Source organism: Misgurnus anguillicaudatus, chromosome 14, assembly GCF_027580225.2.
Source record: "Misgurnus anguillicaudatus chromosome 14, ASM2758022v2, whole genome shotgun sequence".
NCBI classification, from domain to species: domain Eukaryota; kingdom Metazoa; phylum Chordata; class Actinopteri; order Cypriniformes; family Cobitidae; genus Misgurnus; species Misgurnus anguillicaudatus.
The window spans coordinates 31,571,708-31,587,230 of NC_073350.2; the positions used below are offsets into that span (position 1 = coordinate 31,571,708).

At 32.2% G+C, this 15,523-nt stretch overlaps 2 long non-coding RNA genes across 2 annotated transcripts; both read left to right on the forward strand.

The window, feature by feature from the left end:
• Positions 1–6,284: 6,284 nt before the first annotated feature.
• On the forward strand, positions 6,285–6,817 carry LOC141369562 (uncharacterized). Its single transcript, XR_012373367.1, has 3 exons — positions 6,285–6,468; positions 6,559–6,629; positions 6,736–6,817. It is a non-coding gene; the product is annotated as an uncharacterized lncRNA (long non-coding RNA).
• Positions 6,818–11,228: 4,411 nt separating this feature from the next.
• LOC141369563 (uncharacterized) lies at positions 11,229–11,996 on the forward strand. Its single transcript, XR_012373368.1, has 2 exons — positions 11,229–11,445; positions 11,560–11,996. It is a non-coding gene; the product is annotated as an uncharacterized lncRNA (long non-coding RNA).
• The last annotated feature ends 3,527 nt before the right edge of the window (positions 11,997–15,523 follow it).

Genomic DNA, 15,523 nt, shown 5'->3' on the forward strand with positions numbered 1-15,523 from the left:
ATATTGATAAAGTTTGATATTTTTTTTGTGCTAAACATCCCTCATTTATCTGAAATAGAAATAAAATGCTAAAAATGTTATCTAAACAGTGACACTCTCATTCAGTGTAATGGATGACACTGTGGTGTAACATACAATTTGCATTACACCGAATGACAAAACATTACCCTGAATGACGAAACTTTTACTTAAGCTAATATTAGTAGTTAACAACTAGATACCTATATCAAACAGTGAACTTGACCAGAAAGGTTTATCATCATTATTCACAACATCTACTTTTTTTTCAAAAAATCTAACAATAAAAGTGTTTTTTTGCATTTCACTGAATGACAGTCATTTTTTATACTCAAGATACCACACTATGAAAAGGTGAAATTATCAAATAATTAAGGGCAATAAACTTACCTTGCTGAATCACCACATGGTCTTCAGGGGGTCTTTTGATGATGTCACAGACTGCTTGATGAGTATTGTTTGTGTATTTAATTTCAAAATGGTTTCCTGATCCCGTTACACTGAATGACCTCTGACAAACTGCATATTCGGGACAAAAGTCCCCTAGTTGTTTCAATATTTAACGAAAAAAATAACACATAGTCCTATTAATATAAAACAGCCAACACTTATGTGAACATGCCAAGGAAGCAAATTTTTTTTTTAACATGGTATTTTATACGTTTATTTAAAAATGTATTAGTAAAATCATAGTCCGGACCATTACGCTGAATGACGATTTTACACTTTGGAGCATTATTAAACTCATATTTGGTCATTGTATTTTCACAAAAGTTATTTGAAACATAAAAGTAGACATTTTACTTGCATTTTATATGTTTTTTTTGTATGTAAAATCACTTTTGTAAATTATATTTGATGCGGACACCAAAATGGTGACGTCTCGTCTTTGACCCATGTACCACTGTGTACCTTTGAGGTACCAATATGCACCTTTTAGTTACAAAAGTGTATTTTTTAAATGGTAGTGCCCTAGGGACAACTTTTATACCTTTGTGTACCTTTTTTAAAGAGTGCACTGTAAAAAATAATGTGCTGAATTTACTAAAAAATATAGTGCATCATTTTTGCGTCCCTCTTTTTAAGCAAGTTTCACGTGAAATTTTAAGCAATTGCTTAAAAAAATTAAGCTTAAACTGCTTAAAATTCCATGTAAACTTTACTTAAAAATTTAGATGCAAAATTGATGCACTATATAGTAATTTTCATTTAGTAAATCTAGCGTTTTAATATTTTTCAGTGTGAACCAATGAGATTCGAAGTTATGCCACATATTTGAATATAGCAATGATATGTTTGTTTTGTTTTCATGTCAGGTAACATTGAAGTCATTTGGATTATTTGAATTAGTTTAATATTGGAGCTTCACCATGTTAAGCCCTGTGAGAAGATAACATTTTAATTTAAAATTATTGGTGTTAAACTGAATAGAGAAAGTCATATACATATAGATAGATAGAGAATTTACATGTGGGATGGCATGAGGGTAACTGAATTACAAAAGAAATTTTATTTTTGCGTTAACTATTCCTTCAAATGTGCTTAAGATGCCCCAAAAATGTGTCTTTCTAGATTGTGAAATTTCATATTTCATGTCGTAGTTTACTGTATTTTAAGAACAATATTAATGGTGTTCCATATCACAATTTTTACATACATCTCATCATCACATGAAAGAATTGCATCTTTTCCTTTTCTGTATTGTATGGACTTCAAATTTTGCGAAAGTGTTTTGGAGTTATGCAAACAACTTTTTCATGAGTTTGACTATAGTGGTCAATAAACTAAGTGATTAAAACAATATCTTAAAGCATATTTATGTCAATGAAATGTTTAGGTTAATACACACAAGAAACTGAGTGAAGTTATTTCATTTTATTTTGTACTGATGTCAGTATTTATTTAGTGATAATGTATCACAACATGACATTTGAAGATTTCTCCAAATCACATAGGAACTTAAAACAGAACATGATTCATATCATTAACATCTTTATAAAAGACGCACGGCTATTAAAACCATACAAATATCATGATGATGTTACATCACATATTATGCCAATAAACCATAAAACAGTTTACAGAATAAACATCTCATAGAGAGTGAATCAAATATTTTTTTGACTGAACACGGCTCAAGACATCTTTAGATCTCAGAGCATTCGTAAAAATATTAAAAATATTCATAAAATATGAATTGACCATTCTGTCTAATATAGACATTAAAATGAAAAATTATAATTTTCTCATCATGTTTAATATTTACGTTTGCTTTCATGAAAGAAAATTCTACTTAAACTGTAGTAAAAAATCATAAATCATTAATAACATGATAATGAACGTAATACAGTCTTTACTAAAGACAAAGCTAAACTAAAACATGCATTTAAGCATGCAATGAAGTCTTTAGGAAGTTTCTGTAATGTCTAACATAGACAATCTTAACTTTACAGTGAATCTTCATCATCCGTGTACTATTACAGTACAAATATCTTTTCCAAACTGGATCTGAATATCAATCCTTTCTCAATAAGAGAAAAATCAAAACTTCATTGAAGTCTTCATGTTGTCTAATGTAGAGTTTGTGCTATAGAGATGGTGCTCTTGTTAACATTCATCTCTTCACTGAAGGTGTCCTGGTGTATGGAGTTGATCTGAAGCTGATCTCTTCAGATGATGTCTGCAGGTTCTAGAAGTCTTTCAGCAGTTTTCTTTGGATCTTATGAAGACATCTGAAGAAGCTTTGATTGACAGCATGAAGTCCAGAACAGACTGCTGCTTCTGCTGCCTCCAGTAGATCTGCTTTCTCCAGCTTGATATCATAAGTAATTGTGCATCTTCTCCACTATTATCTTTCTCAACTGAAAACAGAAATGAAAACACGTTAAGTGACTTTATCTTCAAACACACCAAGATTTAAAAGCACATGAGAGATGTTAAAGTCATGTTGATGTAGATGCTGAATGTACCTTGTTGTTGAGATGGAGATGTTCCTCTGAGATGATCACAGCTGAAGTGATTGTAGGCGTCATGTCTGTATCTCTGTGCTGTAGATCTCTGTACAGAGCTCCTCTATTTATACTCCCAAATCTCCATATGAATGTGTGAGGATTCAGCTCGCTGGAGTTTCTCACAGTTTGTAGCCAATGAAAGAACAGAAACAGACAATGCAGCACATGTTCAATGATCAGAGACACAAAGCTGGTCTGAGGTCAGCAGGTGGAGCTGATGGAGAGACTCACTGTGTGAATGTATGAAAGTGGTGACCCTGTAGAGAGATCTGATCTGCTGCCTGATGTTCACATCAATGTCAATGAAGCAGCACACGCCACTCAACACTAAACACACGTGTGCATGAGACCTTCAACATTTTTAAAATTGTAAAGCATCAGACAGTGTTGTACGCTTGTGGCATCTTATAAATGGACAGATTTAAACCCCAGTGTGTCCTTCATATCTGTTCATTATAAACTTACTCTTATAGCGACAGAAAACAGTAAGCAAATGCAAGGTTTACACTGTAAAAAATGTCTGTAGAAATTACAGTATTACTGGGTATTACTGGCAACTAGCTGCCAGTAACTTACTGTAGATTTTACATTTATGTTATTTACTAGCAACAGTTTGTTCAAAGTTAAATGAACATTAAACATTTTCAGTCTTTATCTTCTACAGTAAGTTACTGGCAACCAGCTGCAAAATTACAGCTAATTTTTTACAGTGTAGTTTATAAATGTGTTGAATAAATACAGATCATATCTCAAGTGTCAGAGTTGTATTGTGTTATTCAGAGATCATCGTCTTCATTGTCTTGGACTCCAGATGTCTGTTGTGTTTGTGTTGGTCAGTGTGAGTAAAGATGTGATGTGAGATTCCCACACTGAGTCTCTGTCTTCACATCAATACAACACAAAAGCATCCAGAGTTGTGAATGAAGCATTAGTGACGGCTGAAGACTCTCTCTTCAACCTGACGTCACAAAACCATCTGGAGAGAAACATCAGCACACTGACAAACACATTTTTTAAGTCACATTTGTTCTTACACTATGATTTTCAAAATAGCCGGCTTGTAGTGTATTATAAATTATTTTATAAATAATAACATGTTTGAAAAATAAGATGAACTGTTTCTACTCTCTTTAGATGCTAAAGATTAATTTCTTCATGGCATAGATTTTAATAAAACAAATATTAAAATTTAAATTTTGTTTATAGAAAAAAGTTTATTAGTTTTTTTGTCAAACTCATTCATCTTAATTTCTATAAGTGTGTGGACTCTCTTGTGTGTGTGTTTGTAATGTATTGAGGTTGTTTGGTGGTTTAAGATGTTAATGACCAGAGCTGTGATCCGCTTCTCCAGAGTTTTCCCACACATAACAATAGAAGTGTGTCTATTCATATGATAATGAAGCTTTAGATGAACAGCTTTAACAAGATCCACCAGAAGATCATTCACTGTCTGTTGAAGAAAACATTGATTTTTCTATAAACTGAAATTTTTTACAGACTCATCTTAGCTTTAAACTCACATTCATTTCATCATGTTTTTGCATTTATAGTTGAATAGTGAAAGATTTTAACACTTTGACATGAAAGAAAGATTTCTATAATCTGTATAAATTTCCGATGTTTTTATTCAACTATTAAAGTAATAATAATTAAATAATTCCAATGTTTTATATTAATGTTTAGAATGTTTGTATATTTCTGTTTTAAACTCTATTCTCTCTTGCGCCCTCTTCTGGTGCAGTTTGAGATGAACAATCAGTTAATAGATTAATTGGTGTGAGTTTAGTTCATTATTAGAAACAGGTGTTACAGATTACTGACAAACTTTTATAAACCCTCAATGTTTGTCTCTCTAATGATGAGTTTGATTGTGAGATGAGTGAATGAAACAAAGAGTTTGTGAGATTTTTGAGAGGAAATTGTGTTTAAAAAAAGAAAAGAAGGGAATGAGATTTAATTTCAGAAGGAGAAAAAAACAGTTGTCCTGATCTTATTGAGATCCCACTATTTTATAAAGAAAAAAAAGTACAAGACACTTCAATATATATATTTAATACATATCCACTCAAAGGACTTTCTGGCTGCATAAGCCATTATAAATACAAAAGCGATGCAGTTGAGTAAACTGATTTTGTTTTTTATAAAACATTGTCCAAATATCTTATAACATTTACTTGACAAATCCACAATATACAATTGACTTAACCGAGCACTTTTACATTTCTCACCATGAAAATAAATAAATAAATATATGAAATGAATAAAAACTGTTTATCGCAATAGTCAACATGATGACCAAAACACCTCAAATATAACATGAAAGCACAAAAGCTCTTTGAAAACACTCATAAACTTTTACATGTAGAAAGTTTGATACAAAATGATTGACATTTTTCAAATGCTGAATAAAGGTGATCAAAACTATTTAATGATAAATGTTGTGTTTCAATGACAAACCCTCACTGCATATAGAAATCCAACAAAACAGATGAGTTTGTCCAAATCAGAAAATGCACTTTAAGTTTTGACCATAGGAATGATGCTCATTTAAAAAGAAAGTTGTTGTTTTAAGTGTCAATTATACGAGATTTTACCTGAGGCATGAATTGTTTTATTGTAGTCATGAGACTATTTATGAAAATAAAACACTTTTTTTAATAACATTAAAAATTGTCTCATGTAAAAATAATTTAATTTAAAATGGACATTATCTGAAATTTTTTACATTGAGTCTTCATATAAGAGAGAATCTATATAATTTGTTTTATTGTTTTCTGTGTTGAAAACATCACAGAAAATGTGTCTACTGCAATGTAAGCCACCACATTAAGTCTAAAACTTAACTTTAAGGAGGCTGAGATTGCTGTGGACCAGAAGTGATGTGAGACAGAGAGACACACACTTTCCCACACTTCTGTATTTACTACGGTAAATCACTCACACAATAGAAGTGTGTTACACTGACAGAACTGAACACAAAAGATCACAGCAGTTCACCATCTGGATACACACATATATATATATTCAAGTTTCATATTGAAATTATTTTGTACAATGACAAATGTCTATAAAAGAGAAAATAATATCGATCATCTGCTTGTTATATAAAATTGTAAATTTTCATGTTGTAAGCCTGAGAAACATATTCACTCTTTTATTATTCATCGTTTCTTTTTTTAGTTTATTTGCTTCACTGTCTGTAATTTTTGAAGTCATATTTAAATAATCTTAGAGATTTCATTAGGACTTATCTTCAGTCTTGAACATCTTGTGGGAACTTGAAACATCTCGAGTCTCCACATTCATCCAGATGAATATAAGTGACCTTACTGACAGATGGCATTGATGAGAAAATCCCACCGATTCACTCAACAATCCAAAGACTTTTCTTCACAAATCTGAGGCTTCTGATTGGCTGAGATGAGAGAGATGCTCGTCTGTGAGTATAAATGAAAGCTACAGATGAAGATGAGATCTTCACTTCTACAGAGACAAAACTGAACTTGAACTTTAACATTTAAATCAACAGGAATCTGAATCAGTCATGACGACATACATGGACATTTCTTTCCAGAACAACATCAAACATCAACACGCAAGGTACAGAAAAACATCAGATCATTGTCTCACATTTATCCTTAATGTCTGATTCATGTTGAATATTTTAAATGAACAACATCTAAAAGAGATTGTGTTATTGTTTCAGATGTGTTCTTACATGTTTGGAAAGAAAGTGTGGAAACAGTTTGGAGAAAGTCAGATGTGTTTTGGGAGATTATCTTCAGAACCCAGATATTTTGGAGAGAGTCGTGTCCTTCATCACCTTAAAAAGAGTTTTACTTTCTCATGAAGGTTACTCGAAATATTCTCGTGACTTTCTGCGTCTGTTTCCTGATCACAGCGAGGATTTAACAGCGTTATGTTGTGAAGAATGAACATCACAGGATCATCATGATGTCATGAGAAATAAAACACAACAAACTATCAGAGATAACAACTTTATATTGTAAATTAAAGTGAATTTATATTTTTGAGTGAAAATAGATTTTTGTATTTTTACTCTCAAATGTTTTTATCAATAACTGTTGAGTTATTTTTGTGCATTATATGCATTATGATTGACAGTTACACTGCATATATATTTTTAGTTTTGTAAATGAGTGATATTTCATGTGTAAATTATTTTATGCCACTTTAAGTTTTAAATGGTGTAAGATTTCAGCCCAAACTTCTTTTAATGGAAGTGTTGATTTATGTAAGTGTTGTGATTTTTAAACCACACAAAAGCACAAATCTGTCCAAAATAAAGAAAATGAATGCAAATATATTCAGTTTATTTTATTCTGGTCAGTCTTGTAATGAAGTTGTGAATGTATTTCAGGAGTCTGATCATTGGCTTCTGTCAATCATCTTAAGTGTTTATAAAGCGTCTGTCTTCATCTCATTTACTCTGTTTTACTGTAGTCCTGTACTGTACTTCAGGGATTCATCTTAAAGCTCAAGATCTGAGTCTCAAGATTATACTCAAATATCAAATCAAACTCGTTTACTACTGTTAACACTGAATAAACTCATTAATAAACCGTTTAATAAACACATCTGATAGATTACTGTAATGAAGTCACTGTCAAATAAAATTATCTCAAGCTGTCATTGAAGCAGTGCTGTTTAAAAAGATCCTGATGTGTAACAGTTAAATACAGATATACATTTGAGGTACTAATATGAGCTCTTTAGGTGCAAATGTGTACTTTTTGAAAGGGTACCACCCCAATGACAGCTATAGGGATCATTTTTCAATTTTATGCTTAGTTTAATATTGACACAAGATAACATCACAGATGTTTATAGTCATTGTTTGAGATGATTCATATATGAAATTAGCCCAAATAAAACCTCTACTATTACTAAGTATTAAAACTTAGTAAAATGTGTGTGGTGTTTATTATATTTAAACAGGTGAATGCTTTAACAGGTCACCTTCAGTTTCATGTTTGTGGTATTGCTGGTTTGTTGCCATTTTTAGTTTATCATTCAAGTTAATCGTTTGGTTAAGTAAAGGTTACATCTTTTACAAAACTGCAAAAATAGTAAATGAAGAACAGAATCGGCTACAAAACTATAAACACAAACAAAATTTCGATCAATAATGAGAGATGAGGTGAAAAGATGTTAATTTGATTGTTTTATTGCAGCAGAAATACATTCACTGAACTGCTTTAGTTTTTTAAAACTCTTCACAGAAGAAAACAAGACGATCACATGATCAATTCAAATGATAAAATGTCAAGAATGACATCCATGACGTTTCTCATGAAAATCTAAACCTTCATAGAAGACATAATGACAGCTGTATACAATACAGACAAATACTGTTGATAAACATCAAATACAAGCCCTCAAACACAGAGTCTAGTAACATTATGTCTATTATAGAGCAAAGACATAAACTTCAGAGATGAAATATAAAGTCTGACTGCTGATCATTAAATGTGTAACTCAATGTGAGTCATTTGATATAAACAGCACAGAATTCATAACAGATTCTTACCATTACAATAATATCAAGAAATTCACATTAATAACATGTGATATAAAGTATCTGTAAGATAAATAATCTCAGAGGAAATTAAAAAACCTCAAACACACAGCACAACATTCACAGAGCAAACACGTTTGTGCACATTGATATCAATTTCATATCAAATCTACTGTATAAATTCCCTCTGTTTCAAATTAAAATTATGTTATAAACATAGATGAATTAAACTTTAAACAAATAAAGTCAAACGTTACCTTCACATAAATCTGGAAGAACATTTTCCTATCAGGATTTCTTTCTTCTCTTCATAGAAGACAGAATCATCAGTGTACTATTACAGTATAAATCTCTTTTCCAAACTGGATCTGAATATCAATCCTTTCTCAATAAGAGAAAATCAAAACTTCATTGAAGTCTTCATGTTGTCTAATGTAGAGTTTGTGCTATAGAGATGGTGCTCTTGTTAACATTCATCTCTTTACTGAAGGTGTCCTGGTGTATGGAGTTCATCTGAAGCAGGACACTTTCACTCCTGATCTCTTCAGATGATGTCTGCAGGTTCTGGAAGTCTTTCAGCAGTTTTCTGTGTCATCTTTGGATCTCATGAAGACACCTGAAGAAGCTTTGATTGACAGCATGAAGTCCAGATCAGACTGCTGCTTCTGCTGCTGGTGTCTCAGGATCCTGACTGTCATCTCCAGTAGATCTGCTTTCTCCAGCTTGATATCATAAGTAATTGTGCATCTTCTCCACTCATGTCTTTCTCAACTGAAAACAGAAATGAAAACACGTTAAGTGACTTTGTCTTCAAACACATCAAGATTTAAAAGCACATGAGAGATGTTAAAGTCATGTTGATGTAAGTAGATGCTGAATGTACCTGGTTGTTGAGATGGAGATGTTCCTCTGAGATGATCACAGCTGAAGTGATTGTAGGCGTCATGTCTGTATCTCTGTGCTGTAGATCTCTGTACAGAGCTCCTCTATTTATACTCCCAAATCTCCATATGAATGTGTGAGGATTCAGCTCGCTGGAGTTTCTCACAGTTTGTAGCCAATGAAAGAGCAGAAACAGACAATGCAGCACATGTTCAATGATCAGAGACACAAAGCTGGTCTGAGGTCAGCAGGTGGAGCTGATGGAGAGACTCACTGTGTGAATGTGGGAAAGTGGTGACCCTGTAGAGAGATCTGATCTGCTGCCTGATGTTCACATCAATGTCACTGAAGCAGCACACGCCACTCAACACTAAACACACGTGTGCATGAGACTTTCACTATTTTTTAAAATAGTTAAGCATCAGACAGTGTTGTAAGCCTGTGGCACCTTATAAATTAACATATTTAAATCTCCGGTGTTCCTTATATCTGTAAATTAAAAACTTAATCTTATATAGACAAAAAACAGTAAGCTGATGATTTAAATGCGAGATTTAGTTTATAAATGTGTTAAATAAATACAGATCATATCTCAAGTCTCAGAGTTGTATTGTGTTATTCAGAGATCATCGTCTTGATTGTTTTGGACTCCAGATGTCTGTTGTGTTTGTGTTGGTCAGTGTGAGTAAAGATGTGATGTGAGATTCCCACACTGAGTCTCTGTCTTCACATCAATACAACACAAAAGCATCCAGAGTTGTGAATGAAGCATTAGTGACGGCTGAAGACTCTCTCTTCAACCTGACGTCACATAACCATCTGGAGAGAAACATCAGCACACTGACAAACACATGTTTGAGTCACATTTGTTCTTACACTATGATTTTCTTAAATTATTATATTATTATCTTGATTGAACAATATAGTCGACATGTAATGCATTAAATACAATTTTACTTTAATGTATAATAATAACACGTTAGTAAAATCAGAAAAAAAGTAGCAGATGCTAAAACTTGGTTTCGTTTTGGCATGTTTTTGTTGTTGTTTTGTTTATGACATTAAGAGAAACATTAAATATTTAGAATTATTACAATTTAAATTTTGTTCATGCAAAAGTTTATTAGCAAAAATGTTTTGTCAAACTAATTCATCTTAATTTCTATAAGTGTGTGGACTCTCTTGTGTGTTTGTAATATATTGAGGTTGTTTGGTGGTTTAAGATGTTAATGACAGCAGAACTGTGATCCACTTCTCCAGAGTTTTCCCACACATAACAATAGAAGTGTGTCTATTCATATGATAATGACATGGATAAATACCCTGTGGCTTTTCAATTTGGGTCGTTTGGTTAAGAAATGCATACAATTAAGTTTTTTTCTTTAGAAACAAGAAATAAAATGCATGTGGTTTACATTTACAGAAAGAAACATCCTCATAGAAAAAAATAACCATAAAACATTAATTGATTAAAGTCTTAATGTCAGTGTTTTTAAAAATAACATCTAGGCTTAAATTATTATTTTATATGTTTTTTTTAAATGTAGCTACAGAGTTTTGCTTTCTTGTAAGCAGATTTACAGCACAGATTATTAGTGTCTGGTTCTTCAGTTGGTCATGTGAGGCGAGACAGGATTTTGTTTTGTGTTGAGTGATTTTAATATTATGCATACATAAGTGTGTGAAACTGTTTGTCTCCGTGACTCCATCATATAGGACATGAGTGTGTGTGACACTAATATATACATCTGTTAGAAAGCAGTGTCTCCATATAGGATCATTGAACATGTGCTGCATTGTCTGTTTCTGCTCTTTCATTGGCTACAAACTGTGAGAAACTCCAGCGAGCTGAATCCTCACACATTCATATGGAGATTTGGGAGTATAAATAGAGGAGCTCTGTTCAGAGATCTACAGCACAGAGATACAGACATGACGCCTACAATCACTTCAGCTGTGATCATCTCAGAGGAACATCTCCATCTCAACAACAAGGTACATTCAGCATCTACTTACATCAACATGACTTTAACTATATCTCTCATGTGCTTTTAAATCTTGATGTGTTTGAAGAAAAGTCACTTAACGTGTTTTCATTTCTGTTTTCAGTTGAGAAAGACAAAAGTGGAGAAGATGCACAATTACTTATGATATCAAGCTGGAGAAAGCAGATCTACTGGAGATGACAGTCAGGATCCTGAGACACCAGCAGCAGAAACAGCAGTCTGTTCTGGACTTCATGCTGTCAATCAAAGCTTCTTCAGGTGTCTTCATGAGATCCAAAGATGACACATAAAACTGCTGAAAGACTTCCAGAACCTGCAGACATCATCTGAAGAGATCAGCTTCAGATCAACTCCATACACCAGGACACCTTCAGTAAGAGATGAACGTTAACAAGAGCACCATCTCTATAGCACAAACTCTACATTAGACAACATGAACAACTCAATGAAGTTTTGATTTTCTCTTGTTGAGAAAGGATTGATATTCAGATCCAGTTTGGAAAAGAGATTTGTACTGTAATAGTACAGTGATGATTCTGTCTTCTATGAAGAGATTTAAAAAATTCTGATGGGAAAAAATTCTTCCAGATTTATGTGAAGGAAACGTTTGACTTTATTTGTGTAAAGTTGGATTTATTAATGTTTATAACATTTTTTAATCTGAAACAGAGGGAATTTATACAATAAGTTTGATATGAAATTGATATCAATATGCACATACGTGTTTGCTCTGTGAATGTTGTGCTGTGTGTTTGAGGTGTTTTTTTTCCTCTGAGATTATTTATCTTACAGATACTTTATATCACATGTTATTAATGTGAATATCTTGATATTATTGTAATGGTAAGAATCTGTTATGAATTCTGTGCTGTTTATATCAAATGACTCACATTGAGTTACACATTTAATGATCAGCAGACTTTATATTTCATGTCTGAAGTTTATGTCTTTGCTCTATAATAGACATAATGTTACTAGACTCTGTGTTTGAGGGTTTGTATTTGTTGTTTATTAACAGTATTTGTCAGTATTGTATACAGCTGTCATTGTGTCTTCTGTGAAGGTTTAGATTTTCATGAGAAACGTCATGTATGTCATTGTTGACATTTTATCATTTGAATTGATCGTGTGATCGTCTTGTTTTCTTCTGTGAAGAGTTTTAAAAAACTAAAGCAGTTCAGTGAATGTATTTCTGCTGCAATAAAACAATCAAATTAACATCTTTTCACTTCATCTCTCATTATTGATCGAAATTCTGTTTGTGTTTAAAGTTTTGTAGCCGATTCTGTTCTTCATTTACTATTTTTGCAGTTTTGAAAAAATATGTAACCTTTACTAAACCAAACTATTAACTTGAATGAAAAACTAAAAATGACTACAAACCAGCAATACCACAGATTTTACATGAAAATATACAACATATTTTCGCTAATTTCATATATAAATCATCTTAAACAATGACTATAAACATCTGTGATGTTATCATGTCTCAATTTCAAACTGAGCATAAACTTACACTGTCAGAAAAATGATCCCTATAGCTGTCATTGGGGCGGTACCCTTTCAAACGTTTGCACCTAAAGAGCTCATATTAGTACCGCAAGCGTACATATTGGGACCAAATGTATAAACATCTGTATTTAACTGTTACACATCAGGATCTTTATAAACCATACTGCCTCAGTGACAGCTTGAGATACTTTTATTTGACAGTGACTTCATTACAGAAATCCATCTGATGTGTTTATTAAATTGTTTATTCATGAGTTTATTCAGTCTTAACAGAAGTAAATGAGTTCGATTTGATATTTCAGTTTAATCCTGAGACTCAGATCTTGAGCTTTTAAGATGAAACCCTGAAGTGTACAGGACTACAGTAAAACAGAGTAAATGAGATGAGGACATGAGTTTGTGTACAAGAGGAAGACAGACGCTTTATAAACACTTAAGATGATTGACAGAAGCCAACAATCAGACTCCTGAAATACATTCACAACTTCATTACAAGTCTGAACAGAATAAAATACAATGAATATGTTTGCATTTATTTTCTTTATTTTGGACAGATTTGTGCTTTTGTGTGGTTTAAAAAAATCACAATGTTTACATAAATCAACACTTCCATTAAAAGTAGTTTGGGTTGAAATCTTACGCCACTTAAAACTCAAAAGTAGCATAAAATAATTTACACATGAAATATCACTTATTTACAAAATAAAAGAAAATATATATGCAGTGTAACTGTCAATCATAATGCATATAATGCACAAAATTACTCATAGCAACAGTTATTGATAAAAACATTTGAGAGTAAAAATAAAAAAATCAATTTTCACTCAAAAATATAAAGTCACTTTTATTTACAATATAAAGTTGTTATCTCTGAAGTCTTTTATTTCTCATGACATATGATCCTGTGATGTTTATTCTTCACAACATAACGCTGTTAAATCCTCGCTGTGATCAGGAAACAGACGCAGAAAGTCACGAGAATATTTCGAGTAACCTTCATGAGAAAGTAAAACTCTTTTCAAGGTGATGAAGGACACGACTCTCTCCAAAATATCTGAGGTGATGCCGTTCTGAAGATAATCTCCCAAAACACATCTGACTTTCACCAAACTGTTTCCACACTTTCTTTCCAAACATGTAAGAACACATCTGAAACAATAACACAATCTCTTTTAGATGTTGTTCATTTAAAATATTCAACATGAATCAGACATTAAGGATAAATGTGAGACAATGATCTGATGTTTTTCTGTACCTTGCGTGTTGATGTTTGATGTTGTTTTGGAAAGAAATGTCCATGTATGTCGTCATGACTGATTCCGAGTCCTGTTGATCTAAATGTTAAAGTTCAAGTTCAGATTTGTCTCTGTAGAAGTGAAGATCTCATCTTCATCTGTAGCTTTCATTTATACTCACAGATGAGCATCTCTCTCATCTCACCCAATCAGAAGCCTCAGATTTGGGAAGAAAAGTCTTTGGATTGTTGAGTGAATCGGTGGGATTTTCTCATCAATGCCATCTGTCAGTAAGGTCACTTATATTCATCTGTATGAATGTGGGGACTCGAGATGTTTCAAGTTCCCACAAGATGTTCAAGACTGAAGATAAGTCTTAGTGAAATCTGAAATATGAGATCAAAAATTACAAACAGTACAGGCAAATATATTGACAAACTATTGAAAGAAACGATGAATAATAAAAGAGTGAATGTGTTTCTCAGATTTACAACATGAACAATTACAATTTTATATAACAAGCAGATGATCAATATTATTATTTATTCTTTATATAGTTCGTCCTTGTACAAAATAATTTCAATATGAAACTTAAATATATATATTAGTATAAAGTGTATCCAGATGGTTTTGAGCTTTGTGAACTGCTGTGATCTTTTGTGTTCAGTTCTGTCAGTGTGACACACTTCTATTGTGTGAGTGATTTACCGTAGTAAATACAGAAGTGTGGGAAAGTGTGTGTCTCTCTGTCTCACATCAGTCCTGTGGGTGTGGATTATGATTAAATAAAAAAGCATTTAATATGTTTGAACATGAGATCTAAAGTCTAACCTTTCAATATAGGACACATCACAAATATTCATAATATACAAATATTTCTAACATTTTTGTAATTAAATTCAGGTTTGTGTGATTTTTCTTTCTAACAATTTGTTTAAGTCATATCTGTCAACCATTAATACTGCGCTTTTACATTAAAGTTTCAGATTTTGAGGAAATGACATCATTTGGCTTCAAGTTTATAAAAAGCATCTTTACTGACTTTTGCCAAATTACAGAAAAAATGTTTATAATGTCTGCAAAAGTATGTTTAAGTTATGTGAAAAAGTGATGTGAATATTACATTTTAAAGATCATATTAAATATATAATTGTCTCTTAACTCATTTTAAGAAAACTATTTCCTTTTCATTGCTCAAATAAACATCATGACTTGTTAAGATACAAACAACCTGAAACAGAGTTTCACTTATACTTTATTTTTTGTAAAATCTGATAATGCATCTAGCTCAGGGGTAGAGCATTGCGTTAGCATTACAGA